General features: G+C 38.1%; 1 long non-coding RNA gene across 1 annotated transcript; it reads left to right on the top strand.

The window, feature by feature from the left end:
* The first annotated feature begins 6585 nt into the window (after positions 1–6585).
* LOC109236393 lies at positions 6586–14434 on the top strand. The gene is made up of 4 exons (XR_002069483.1): positions 6586–6826; positions 6969–7094; positions 13579–13680; positions 13757–14434. It is a non-coding gene; the product is annotated as an uncharacterized LOC109236393 (long non-coding RNA).
* The last annotated feature ends 558 nt before the right edge of the window (positions 14435–14992 follow it).

Below are 14992 nucleotides of genomic sequence, written 5' to 3'. Positions count from 1 at the left end.
ATAGGATCTGTATAAATGCAATTTCATTCCTTTCGCCTTTCAACCACATTGTTCCTTTACTATACCATCGTTACCTAAACCACATATCTCCGACTTAATACCACATCACACCATTTTCACCCTTTAGGGAAGTACTAACATTTAATGCTATGAAGATTTACCTATAAATGTTTAACCTCTTCATCTTTGGCGTATTTTCACATCTTCACGGACTCTTACTTGCCTTGTGGTAACCCTTCTGTACCAGGGATAACTGAATTTCTTACCCACGAATGTGACACGCAGTGTAACTAGCACACTTAGTCCCTTAAGCTTAACTCTGCTCATAGTGCTTTTTTAGGGAAGCGTCTTCCTGAATGACCTTTAAAGGTTATTCTTTTATTGTCCATTCTATTATTGGCGGAACGCGATCTCTGAAATTATCATAATGTCGACTATTATCAAATCCTACGGTCCCTAATTCATGTTCGATTTTATCTTGGTTACTAGACCATACAAATTTCTGTTACTACGTCTAACTTAGCCTTCTCGTAATTACGTTGGAGTCACCAACTCATTTTTTGAAATGAGGATATGACCTTTGGCCTATACTCTTTTATTGTCTCAAGGCCTGTCACCTCTTGTCTTTTCCTTCACTTGACTATAGACTCTGTCATCGTGTCATATTTTTATTTACCGTTATCACCCATTTATCACATCTTACTTATAATACTTCATTTACTCTCTTCCTATTCTCCACCTAATATTTCTGTCTATCACCTTATTCTAAAAACTTCAACAAAATATTCTTTCGCTTTTAGCTCCCCTTGCTCCATCACTGGCTCTTGGAGTCGCCTAACATTCTCTCTTTACTAGGGATGGGAGTCATACAAAGGTAAATATTTATCTCTTCTAGGATTCCAATGCCAATCTTCTAAATTTTCTAGACATTTTAGTATTTCACATCGAAATGTACTATTCTAGAGTGCACCATCGAGGTGTCTCACAAGGAGAACTATTTCCACGTTTGCAATATCCTTCGGAAGTGTCAGCTAACACTAACAATCCATCAACCATTTTGGGTTACTCTAACCCCAGTTGGATCCTGATATCCCATCCTTCTCTTAAACTATATCTGTTAGCTCCCATAGGGCATTTTTGAGATGGGTGTTGTCAAGTGTATATATCTCTATTACTGTTGAAAGTAACTCAGAATGCTTATATTTCTCTGCCTGAATTGTAAATACTGATAATCTTCACTAACTGGGTACCTCGTACCCTTCTTTACCTTGCTTCTTTTACTTGTTGAAACTTGTATCTACTTTCTGATTCTCTCGTTGCTTTTTACATATGGGTGGATATATATTCATGCCTTAGAACTCTTTTATCAAGAAGCTTACACGTCTTAGTACACACGTGATCTACTGAAGACCTAAAATTTACTCATCATAAGCATGATGCAAAATCAAGTTCCTCTAACTAAACTTTTCCACAGCTACATTCAATCTCTTACCAACCATCTTCTTTCTAGATGAGGTATTGTTGTATTACGAATAAAATAGAAATTAGAAGTTTGAATTCTTACAACTGAGCTGTACCACACGATCTAGAGTAAGGAGAAAGAGTGATAATCCTAAATGCCCTGTAGCCTCCTACTTATAAGTGTGGTGCACAACACACCCATAAACAAGACTCTACTAGACACGACTTGTAGACTCCCTAGGACATAACTGCTCCGATACCACTTCTGTCATGACCCAAGTCGAAGGGCCATGACGGGCACCCGGTACCATACTCAACGAGTACCAATGTAACACATCTTCTCGTACTGTCATGGATAAATAGGCCAAAAGGGTCATCATGAGATAACCAGAATAAAACATAAGGGAATACTAGATATAGGACGACCCAACATGACATAGAAACTTATACATGTGACATACGGGCCTATAAGGATGACAAGATCATTTGTATACTCAAAACATAGGCCGACAAGGCCATATAAGTATCCATATACATGACATCCGTCTACAAGCCTCTAAGAGTACATAAACATCATATAGATCTCGAGGGCCCCGCCATACCAATCAATACATATCATAATCATACTGACCAAATAGGCAACTCCGAAGCAAGTGGAGTGCACCAACACCTTCCACTGAGCTGATAGCCTACTAGGAGGACTGTCAACCTGTCTATCGGCACCTGCAGGCATGAAACATAGAGTCCCTAGGCAAAAGGGACGTCGGTACGAATAAAGTACCGAGTATGTAAGGCAGGAAAGCATAAGAACATTAATGTAAATAGAGGTAGAGAAGATACAACCGGTAACATATGAGTGCCTCCGAGGGCGAGTGACATGAAATGCATGATACATATATATATATATATATATATATATGCATATACTTTCGAAAACATACGCCTTTGTGGGCATCATCATTATATCGTACTCGACCTCGAAGAGGACTCGATAAAAATATACCCGGCCAGCATAAGGCTCGATAACATCGTACCCGGCCACATAGAGCTCGGTAAAGCCAACTGATCTGTGGTTGCACAATAGGTACCGTACCCGACCGACTATAGCGCGACTCGGTTGTGTAATATATATATATATATATATATATATATATATATATATATATATATATATATATATATATATATATATATATATATATATATATATATATATAAAATGCATGTGTAAGGCCCCGTGAAAATTTTCACTCAAAAACCCGAGATTTCGTAGTGCCATGTTAGGAATATGTGTTAGAAATTCGTAAAATCCTTCGCCTTGTCGCGGTTCGGACCCTTTGGATTGATCTGTGCATTGAAAAATTAAGGAATAATGTATTTCTAGAAAAGTGTGTTTCTACGGTCCATAATGCGATTGCATAATAGCTATGCGGACCGCATAGTCGACGCAGAGTCAGACAATTTGTTGGTTAATTTTGAGGTCAACTATGCGGCCAATTATGCGATCGCATAATCAATATGCGGGCTGCTTAGTCATCGCATATTTCCCTTGGCACTTTTGCGAGGGGCAGTTTTGTGGTGCATTATGCGACCGCAGAACAAGTATGCGGACTGCATTCTTGTTGCATACCCGGGCAGTTTGTTCAGGTTTTGGGGACCATTTTTGGGGGCCGCATGTCCATTATGCAATCGCATATGCGATCGCAGATTGTGTCGGGGCTTCTACTTTCTAACTTTCAAAACCCGACCCCATTAAATTAAAAACACCCCCTTAGACCCCTTTTATGCAATTTTCCTACAATTAGAGTGAGAGAGGAAGTTCTAGAGAGAAAGGGTGATCTTCATCAAGTCCGCACTTAATCTTTGCCTAAACCCTTGAAGATTATCAAGTAAAAATTTGCTAGGCCATCATCCTAAGAGCTAAGAACTTGTGCCCTAATCTACAATTTCGAAATTTAAAATAAGTGATTAACAAGTGGGTTCATGGGTATAAGAATTGATTATCTTGCATGCATGAGTGGTAATGGGGTATGGGAAGATTGTGAGTTAAAAGGATGGCAATTGGGGTGTAAGGTGATGAAAATCTCTCACAAAAGGGTCCTAAAACCTCAATGCACGCCTAGTGCCTGATAATATACTCAAATGAGCTAGAATCTTAACCATGTCTCTAATTCTTAGTTTAATTTGTAATTCTCATAAAATAGATCGAAGTTGCTAGGAAATTCCGGAATTATTGTAAGGAGTTAAGGAAAGCTCCATATGCTAACCATCTTCTTCTAAGTGTTTAACTCTTGGTGTCCGAATAGTTGGCGTGAGTTCCGGATTGATCACATTTGATGGATTGCATTAACGTATTTGATTGACAGACTTTTGTTCCAAAATTGTTCTATATGTTTACTCTGAGATCATGATAGCTGAAAATGTGATTATGTACTCCAAGTGTTCTTATCTTTCCTTATGTGTGCATGCCTTATATGATAACCCCTTACCGACATGAATGATGAATCCATATGAACAAATAAATAAGGGGAAAGACTTGAACTGTAACACTGTATCCAAGTGCCAAGAGATAAACTAATAAAAGATGTATGTGGTGCCACGTAATGGAAAAAATGGAAATAAATGTACACTAAGGAATAATTGAAAGAGGTTATGTCCCAAATGAGATGGCTTAGCCGATCGGGCCGAGATCGGACGCCATGGTGTACACATGGTGGCATTTACATGGGATCACTGTTTATCATTATGGATTTGGATATGTCTCACTTGAGATGGCTTAGGTGGTCGGGCCGAGACCGGACTCCGTGTAGAAATCACGGTGGCAGTATGGGTTATGGCACTTGGCACTAAAGAATATTCACCTAAAGGAATCAAAAGACTTAACTGGAACCATGTGAACCTTATTTGGTATTTCCCTAGTAATTTTGTGAAGTACTTGTAGATGTTACAACAGCCTTCTATTTGTTCACTGGTCATCCTATTAAGAATTTTGTTTGCCTTACATACTAGTACTATTCGACAGTACTAACGTCCCTATTGCTGAGAGCGCTACATCTTTGAATGGATGTAGGTGGTTCCGTTGCTGATAGTGTCAATCGCAGATAGTGGTGCTCTCTTTCTCTCGTCATAGCTGTCTTGGTGAGCCCCCATTTCTCCCAGGGGTTTTGTAGTTTTTCTTTTGTGTAAATTTCCATATTTTGAGGTATAGTCGGGGCCTTGTTGCCGGCATTATCATTTTGGTCTTCTGTATCCTTAGAGGCTCCATAGACATTTATGTGGGTCATGGATGGTTGTCGGGGTGGTCATAGGATCACATTGTATTTTGAAACTTTTCTCCACTAGACTGTCAACTGTATGTACTTTTGGAAACACAACTATGGCATGTTTCACTTAAGTAAGAATCTAACTAGCAATTTTTATGCATTTATATAACAACTCTACCTCCCACGTTTAATAATTGGTAATGCATTACTTCTTCGGATATACAATGAGTCGGGCGAGAAAGGATAGATAGGCTTGCTCGACCGGGTTCGCTCGATTGCACTCCCCGAAGTTTGGGGCGTGACAGCGGCTTAGCTACATGGTAAGCTTCGGTAGCCAGTATAGGCTTCTTCCAATTTTGCGCCCTCCCTCTCTTATTAAGTTTTCTTTTGCAGGCCTTTGACAAGCGTAAATCCGAGCTGCTTCGCCATGAGGCCGGGCTGCGGATAGCTTTGGATGGGGAGAAATCCCTTAGGATCCTTTGTACAAAAAAGGATGATGAGCCGGTATACCTGCGGCGCGAGGCGGATCGAAGTCGGAACTACGAAAGCAATCTCGAAAGATAGGTAACCTACACTTCGTGTCGATGTATGCTCCCCCTTCCGCTTTCGGAGATTAATACATCAATATTTCAGTTGGAGAGCAAAACGGAGGAGCTGGAACGACTTTGGGGTGAAGTTGGCCGGGTCAAACGTGAGTTTAACGAGTTGAAGGCTCAGGTAGATTCCCAAGTTACGACCAAGGAGGATGCTTTGGCTAAGGCTTCTGCCCTCGAGGTGCAACTCCGGAACGCTCATGCAAATGATTCCGTCCGAGCGAATATGATTACAAGGCTCGAGTATGAGCTTTTAAAGGCGAAGGCCGAGGTTGTGGATGCCTAGGCCGAGGCTATAATGGGCCGCACTAAGGGTGACAGTAAAGTGGAGGTCTATTTGAAGGGCGCTACTGATGCTCGAGTTGAGCTAAGAAGGGCTCTTGACCATGAGAGCAAAAATAAAGAGTATGTGAGGTGTAAATATCGGAGGGAAACCCTCGAGGAAATTCATGCCAGGGGCTTCGACCCCTCGGAAGTGATAAAGCAGGCGAAGGCGGAAGAATTTGAAGCTAAATTCCTTCTGTCCGATGCCGAGGATAGCGAGGATGAGGCCGACGGGCCATAGTCCCCTAGGGGAACGTAGATTTCCTTTTCTGTTTCTACATATAGTACTTTCAATGTACATTGTAAATGGAGCTTGTATTTTCTCGCATATATGTATAAAAGGAAACCTCGCAGTTTAATTTCTCCTGCATTTCTTTTTGCATTTTAGCCAGATGAACTGGTCTTTGAGTAAAAGGAGTCCTTAGATTCATAGTATGGCCCTGGGGCTCATTAGGCTGGCCCGTAGGCTTTTACGCGCTTTGGTTGGTTCGACCTTTTAGCGTAAGCCGGCGTTTTAGCTCTTATGCTTTTGCTCTTAGGTATATTTAGTTAACTTGTTTGGGTTCAGTCTCCGAGTCGGGTTTCGACTCGAGCTCATTCGACCCCTAAATTTCCAAACAACAATTTGAGTAAGATACAAAAAGATAGAACATGGATCTATTAATTCCTATACATCATGAGAGGAAACGGATAATATACCTATAGCCACATCCAATGGCGTCTTTGAATCATGNTAGCTTTTAAAAAAAATAATATTGGTGAGAAGTAATTTGTGTTTAACTAATGTACTTTGAGCAACAATTAGTATTTGACTAAGCTTTTAAAAAAGCTTTCTCAGTGTATTTACTGAAAAGTGTTTTTAAAAATAAAATTACTTCTAGGGAGATGCTATATTTTGAGCTTCTAATTCAACTCAAAAATAAATTTTTTTTTCTTCTGAAAGATTGGCCAAAGAACTTAACTTTGGAAAAAAGTACTATTGACTAAAAAACAACGAAAAGAATTTGACCAAAAAGGCAACTATGGAGAAAATCACTGTGGGGGATTCATAACATTCTTTCCTTGAACACAATCCATTTGGAAATTTTAAAAATTTGATTCTTTAGATTCTGTGGCGGAATTTTCTAAGAAATTGTCATTCCTCTTCATTTAGTTCATACTATAAAAATCTTTTCTTCTCTCTCGGTGCGTTTCACTCTTTCTTTATCCTCCTCTTTCCTTTTATCCAAACTCAGGGGAATAATTGTTCCTTTCTTACTATGGTTTTACAAAATTACTGATTGGGTTTAGGTTTAATTTGTGGGCTTGACTGTAATTTTTCTTGCAGATGGTTTTGTCGCTCTGCGGAGATTCATTTACCATTTGAAAATTATTCATTGGCATTATTTTTTCCAAGACGAGGGCTTTCAGGGAAAATTGATTATTGAAAAGTGCCAAAGGCCGGGTGAATTAGGTATGTATTTTACACCATCAGTGTAGTTTAACCTGTTGTAGCAGGTTACTGTTTATTTTAGCTTACCAATTAATAGTGCTATTAATAGAATTACCTGCGATCACTTTTAAGTGCTCTAATTGTATAAATATTTTTATCAATGCATAAAACTTAGACTCTTTATTAATACTCAGTTCTATGGACTAAACCATAAATCCCAGAGAATCTTGAATTACATACTACTAATATGGATGCATGTATTGCATAATCTATAAGTGGCATGCATAGTTTGCAAAAACTTCTCCATTGTTTATTTCGATTATTGAATACTGTAAGCTTTCCTTTTGTGAGACCCATTTTCAATTTCTGTAAGTTATGAGATTTCAGTTCTGAGAAATTTGCTTGATTTCCTGGTTCCTTAGAGAACCCGTGGTTCAATCAATCAATTGCCTACGATTTAATCCTTCATTAGTTGGGTTTGCTATATGAATCCTCTGTATTTCTGTTCGTTCTGGTTTATATAGGGCACATTTCCCTCCATGAGCACGTCCATTTAATGTTCGCAGGATTTGTTAAAGTTTTTATAGAGATAGGTAGAATCACCATAAAAATGCTACTAAATCAAGCACCAGCGATTCTGTATCCAGGAGAATCTTGGCTAGTTGATCGAAGTGGGTAGCTCCCATGAGTGCCCAGATCTCTTATACCGTAGGTACTTAGGTGGGTTGCCCTTAAATTGAAGTGACGAGGTTGGAAGAAAGAAGTAGGATCCCTATTGAATAAAGCTTGGACTCTTGTTCGAGTGCGAGTCTTAAAAGTAGCTAAAGGTGGGAAATCAACATGATTACCTTTAAACGGACACTCTTTTTAATGACTCTTCTTAGGGAGTAGGATCTGTTACGTAAAAGCCAAAGATAGATAGCAAAGAAATATTTTATTTTTGAAAGCAACAGTGTTTTTACCTCTATCGTTTAGGTAGACTGATAGATCTTGGAAAAAATATGGTGGAAAGTCCGACGCATAAACTATGTGTAACGTGAATCCCCCTTTTTACCGTACAAATGACTCTCACCCTGTCAACTTACAGCAAACCTCTTCCTTTATTGCGAATTCGGGCAGAATATGCAAGACTCACATAGGCAAAGTTAATTCTCTTGTTGAGGCTTTAAATATGCATTTAATTTTTGATCATTTTCATCAGAGGTTGGGGTTGATCAGATTCTAATTCAGATAAAGCTCTTTGTCGACGTAATCTTTTTGCACTTATTAAAGCTGGTGTGAAGCTGCTATCAAGCTGTTATGAATATTCTGGTGAGCTTGGTTTTAGTCTACCATCTGTTTGAAACACTTTTGGAATGATAACATGTGTCTTAAATAGCAGTTGGGCTAAGATGTCTGTAATGGAATCTTGGGGCCACCTGGTGTTCTGCATGGTAGATAAATTTATTGCAACGCTTAAAGTTGAGGAGAACAGAACTACTGTAACAATAGTAGTTACTAGCATTGTCAGGAAATGAACGTGGTTTCCACGCTTAAGGATCTCCCTATAACCACTTGTCAATATTAGTAATATGTGTCTAATGAGCAGTGTGGCCTTTGAGACGTGTACGCATATTGCTTTGCATGAATAAAGTGCATCAGTAGCTACTTGAATATAAATATGGGTGATAGGTTGCAAACTTTGCATTTCAAGGGGAGTTCGAGTTTTTCATAGGAGATCCAAGATTCAAGATGTTTCATGAGCAACTCTTTTGCTGAACCATCCACTTCCATGTAAGATGATTTCATTAAACTATGATTTGCTGTTTTCTCCTTTGAGCTGTACCTCAGGTATAGGTCTAGTACATTTATGTCTTGCCATGAAAAAGAAAAATGAGCGTTCAAAATACTTTCTCAACATAAAAGCTCCAGTTTCTTGTTCATATAACAACCAAACCTTATTTTGTTAGTGTCAACTATATTGAACATTTCATGGCAACAGAAAACAGTTATTCTCCCACCAATTGGATGTAATCATTGATCATTTAATTTAGCGTGCATGATCATGTAGATCAGGATCTGATTTGTGAATTGGAAAACGGTACCTGGTTGCATTTATTCATGCTTGTTTGTGCATCAAGGCACCCACATCTGTGCTTTGAGACTTGCTTTTTCAAGCAGATGAACCTATTGTTTTCGCTGAAATTCATATTATACAGTTTAAAATTAATGACGAAATTCTTGCATGCACTTATCAAGATTTAGGACTACAGTAAAAAGTAGATAATTTCTCACAGTTGTCTTGTCCTTGTAGTCATCTCTTTTTGGCTGCTCCCTGTGTACCTTTTCCTTCTCTTATTTTTTTAGTTTTCCCAGATAAAGTCCACCTTCAAATTGGTGCCGCTCGTATTTATAATCTTTAAACCTCTGAATTTGGAATAAGCATAAAAAATATCTATCAAGTTAACAATGCTAATATAAGGAGGGAAAATATAAACTTAACATACTGAACAGTAGTTCAGGAAATGATTGGTAATGGTTTTACCTAGTGTGTTTGTAGGTGGTTTCTTTAGTTCTTGCAATTCTAGGGATGGACTAAAATAGAAATAGGGTGAAGGGAGTGAAATTGTTAATACTTTACCAATATCGGTTAAGCGAGGTAATTGAAATATTAAATATGAATGCATTGGTTTCACTAGGACATGGTCCAATCGCTGCAAAGCTTTCTGATTGATGTGGGAATATTTTAAAGTTTATTTGCTGCATGTTTAGGAATTTCTTGAGTACACAAATGGGACTATGGGGGAGAGGTGCAAAAGCTAGAGTTGTTAAAATGAAAAGAAGTAGAGTTTGGGTTGAAAACATGTAGCTTATATACTTGCATACATGCAATGCTATATAAATATACTTCTTGTTATTGTATTTGAATAGGTTATTAGATAAACCCTTGTATGTACTGAAAACTGTTGAACATTGTGCCTGAGTGTAGTATGTCTATTTAGAAGCCATGATACTTGTGTGTGGCTTGGCAATCCACCATGAAGTCAAGATGGGTTAGTTCATGTTTTTAATTCTATCATCATGCATCTTTTGAGTATGGAAAGGAAAATGTTGTATTTATTTGCTACGGTACAATTAGCAGCCGTACATTGCCCATTCATCAAAATAAAATTAACTTGCTAATTGCAGCTTTGACCATAGCAACTTTATGCATTTCACATGAAACTTTTGAGATATCTATATGTTCTTCAAGTGTTACATGAAGATTGGTCTCGAAATTTGATATATTGAAAATGAAAATGAAAATGGTTAAGGAGGAATATTAACGGGAAATGTATCAATGAAGTTGAATGTAGTATTACTATTCATAGCATTCCTTTTGCAAATCTAGTTTCCTTAACACTTTCCTGTTGTAGGACTGCTCCTCCACGGTCATTTTTTGTTCAAATCTTGACATGGTTGAGGCCTTTGTTTAGTGGTGAGACCGTGAGAGGAATGGAAATGGTGCAGTTGTGATTTTTCGTGAACAGTATTGTTAGCGAGCCTGTTCTGAGTATAGGTGGTGATGGTACTTTTTTCACTGGGAACTCAGTCAGGCTTGGCCTGGTCCTGTAAACAGAGCCAAGCTCGGGTCTGGCTTCCCTGGATCTGCTCGCTTAATTCTAGCAGCAGATGTCACCATCGAATGACAAAAGATGGTGCCATCGCCGAGAGCAATAACAAGGTCAGATGGGTGGAACTCTCCACTTTACTGCTAGATTGCGAACAAACTTGTTGTGAGGTCTGCATTTTATTTATCTAGTATAAGTTGGAGTACCAAAAATTTGGGCAGGTAGGGTCGACAAGGGCAGCCCTGCACAAAGCATCCCGCGTTCTCGTAGGGTCCCGAAAGGGTCGAGCCCCAAGGGGTGTAATGTAGGCAGCCTACCTTGACGCAAGCATCAGTGGCTAATTCCACAGTGCGAACCTGTGACCTATACGGTCAATGATACATCTTAATTGAGCACAAGCTACTAGCATTGGCTAATCTTTATATAACATGGAATAAAAAACTTCCTCCAATTTATGTGATGTAATAACTATCTGCATATTTCGATTAAGTCTATATAAGATAATGTTAAGTTCGACTAAGCAATGATCCATGTCATCCAAAATATTCACGTCATTCTGAAATTCTCATGTTCCATTATCTTTTTGCTATTCAAATTCATTTCTTATATTCTCTGTGTATAACCACAATTTATATTTAACCTGACTTATTATCTTATATTTTTTGAAGGTTTAGTCATAAAAGTTTAGTTTTCTGAAGTAATTCAAACTATTGATTCATAACTTTAATTGAATTTAGTTCTTGATTTAACTTCATTAGGCTAGACTGAATAATCGAATGTCATGATGTTTGAACCCTCGGTAGTCCCCTAAAGATCCAGAAAAACAAAAAGTCAGCTCAGGCCCGGCTGGGTAATGTAGCAAATTTTAGTTGTTTGGGTTTGTGACAAAGTTCTGTTTCAATTCGTTGCTCAGGTCCTACTATTGTGAGCATCCTTCTTTGTATTTCTGTTTTTCGTTCTCTTTTCCTTTTTTATTCCTTGAGGAAGAGAGGTTGTCTTAATGATGTGTTAATGGCTGTCTTATACGGATTAGATTAGTGCTGTCCCTAGGGCTTTAGTCTAGTGGTGAGAGAGCGCAGCTTGCGGCGTATGGGTTAGGCGCACATCACAAGTTCCTACATTTCCGCATACAAAGACCTGATATTCAAGTGGAAAAGGGTAGAGGGATGTGCCTATTATCCATCGAGTACCGAACCATGCGCCACTAGCCTTCGGGGATTTCTCGTTAATAAAATAAAAAATAAAAAAACGAGATTAGTGCTGATAAATGATTGAAGGGGTATGTTAAAGAAGCTAGAGATGGTTAATTATTTTATTTCTTATATAAATCCACTTATCCAAACTGAAGAATAGAGGTCAGATGTAGCACTTAAGGCAATGCGGTAAGGTGGGTCTCTCGTTCTTTGGTGGTGCTGAGAGAAGAATATAGAATTATTAGCAAATAGGGAGAAGTGGACTCATTCGTTTTTTCTTTTGTATCAAATTTCTTTTGAGATGGGAAAGAGGGAGGGCATCATATTTGAAGGTAATACTTACGGTTTTCACATGAATTTGTTCATTTTTCTCATCCTAGAATATTAATTTTGAAGCACATACACTTTCCAAATTTCCAAGAAAATAAAGTTTAAAGATTTTTACATTCACTGAAGTGCTTAACAGGAACTAGTTGTAGCTGAGGTCATGCACAAAATGAATTTATTGAGGTTGCTTATCTATGTTGCGCGGACTCTCCAAAATGTTGCCGCACCCATGTCAGATCCTTAAAAAATGCACTACCTTTGGAGGATCTGACACGCACCCGACGATATTTTTGGAGAGTCCGAGCAACATAATTGCTTATTGATTAATAGAAATAAACAATTTTATCCTATTTTGTTTGCTTTTCTTTTTCTTTTTCTTTTTCTTTTTGTTTTTTTGATCAGAGAATTGTTAGCTGGCTCCCAAGGAGTTGGAGAGAGTTTGGCTTGATATTAGAGCCTTTGGATTTACTATTGGATCCTTGATCATTAAAGCAGAACCTTCGGTTAAGATTCTTTGGATTTACGGGTGCGGCACCAAAAACGAAGAGTCCGAGCAACTTAGGTTAAGAACAATATGTTTCGAGGAGGTGACGTTTAGTTTGTCTCTAGGTCAATACCCTTAATTTTTGGCCAACCCCCATCTTTGAAGATTTCTCATTTCTGTAAGATCGCAAAGTTAGAAGCTAGTAGTTCCCCGGGCTCTGATTTTTGGCTAACTTTAGGTGCATCTTCTGGAATAGTGGAATTTAGATTGGGCTGAAGGATATAGCATTTGAAAGGAAAGATCTACAGATGGAAGACAGACTGAGTCCTTGAAGGAACTGATGGATAAGTGTCAGATGAAAGGAACTCAAAAGGAAAATTTGAGGGGGTTAATAGTTTTCCTTTTTCTTCCATTGAACATCTTAAATTTTATTCCTTAATCCTTATTAATTTGCTCTTTTGTTAATCTCTCTCTCTCTCTCTCTCTCTCGTGTGTGCATGCATGCCATCTTGGTACATATGTTAAGGTGACGGGGATACTTGGAGCTGTGTATAGACAGTGGTGAACCTTTGACCTCTTTAATTGAAAGATTACTGAATTTGGCTATTGTCTTCCATCTCACGTGCCATATATATCTGACATTATTTTCCTACTATATTACACTTAAATTTGTATTTCTTATCAGTTTCTGTTTAGGATATTTGTATTGTGAATATCTCGCGGTTTGATCTATTTGGCAGATGTCGTTTACCATTTGTTAAGCTTATCTTACGAGAACTTGGATTTTTCCAAGATTTCTAAGTGTTACTCCAGCATTGATAATTGAGAGAAGATAGCTAAATAGCTCGTGATTTAAGAGTTCAAAATATGCTTGATTCCCTTGATGACAGTAGAATATGTTACATATTCAGGTTGACTTACTAAGGAAAGTTTCGTCGGATCAAAACATCATATTAGCTGGTCCTAGAAGCAACATGAACATGAATCACCCTCATCCATATGGTGAAGATCAAGTAAGTTTTAGATTCTTGTAACATATGGTAGTGCCAATTTTTTAAGACTAAGCCTAAATCTAAGTTATGAACACAGGATGAAGCCACTGTCATGGGCTTTGAAGTTGCAAGATCACCTGATGCAAGTTACAACAATGTGTATCCTGGGCATGAAGATGTAGGGAGGGAACCACCAGCGGTACCGCCACATCTGCATCACACCTTGCTAAACCACCCAACAACAAGAGATCAATCGACATCCCTACCGTTGCCACAGAATGTGGTGCTAAACCATCTCTATATTGAGAACAGAGAAGCCCCGAGGTCAGTTGTAGCACTTGGTGTAACACATCGTTTTCGCTCAAAATATGTTACGGTCATGCTTTACAAGCCCGTTCAACGAAGGTGAGCTAGCATGTCGAACATGCCTGAATGTATACACCATCTTTGGCTTGTACTCTGATGGAAAACAGTAGACGTAAATACACAGCAGTCTGCAGTGGAGAATGATTATTTCTTCCCTGCTGCTAGAAGAAGGAAAATATGGTAGCAGGTATCCTTGGACTTGAATAATTGTAGTTAGATGTTCGATGGTTTTAAAAAATGTACATGTATTATGGCAAAAAGTTAGTGATGTCCCTGTTAGTTTGGCTTAGCAATTATGTAGCATTGTGCGGTTATTGGACTTAAGAATTTGGGAAGTTTACATGTAATATGGCAAGAAGTTACTGATGTCCCTATTAGGTTAGCTTACGATTCTGCTTATGGAGTTAAACTTCTGTTAAACTTCTGCTTATGTTAAGTTGATATAGTAACAAGCTAACTCTCCATATCAAGCTTCATATGATAACCTCAAAGATAGAATAAGAACCTGTTATAAATGATTATATTGTTCCAATGGTTTAATAATTCTTTGAACTGTCAAACATGTATAGCTTAAAACTCTTGATTAATGTAACCCCTACACCTGTCCTTGTTTTCTTTTCTCCTTTTGAAAAAAGTACTCTCTCTATTTCAATTTATGTAACCCCATTTGATTGGGTACGGAGTTTAAGAAAAAAGAGAAATTTTTTTTGAACTTGTGATGTAAAATGAGGCACATATATTTGTGTGGTTATAAATCATTACATAAAGGTAAATTGTTTCCAAATAAGGAAAGAGGTTATCTTTTTGCACGAACTAAAAAGGAAATAGTTTCACATACGGTGAAATTTCAACGAGTGACTAAGTGTTTGCCTGATATTCTGACACAAATTGCACCGTATGGCTTTTGTAAGGCCATTTTTTAAAATTTGTCCATTTTTCAAAAAGTTGTCCAGATACAGCATTCCAC

This window comes from Nicotiana attenuata, unplaced genomic scaffold (assembly GCF_001879085.1).
Source record: "Nicotiana attenuata strain UT unplaced genomic scaffold, NIATTr2, whole genome shotgun sequence".
NCBI lineage: Eukaryota > Viridiplantae > Streptophyta > Magnoliopsida > Solanales > Solanaceae > Nicotiana > Nicotiana attenuata.
This window is presented reverse-complemented; position numbering and strand designations above follow the sequence as displayed.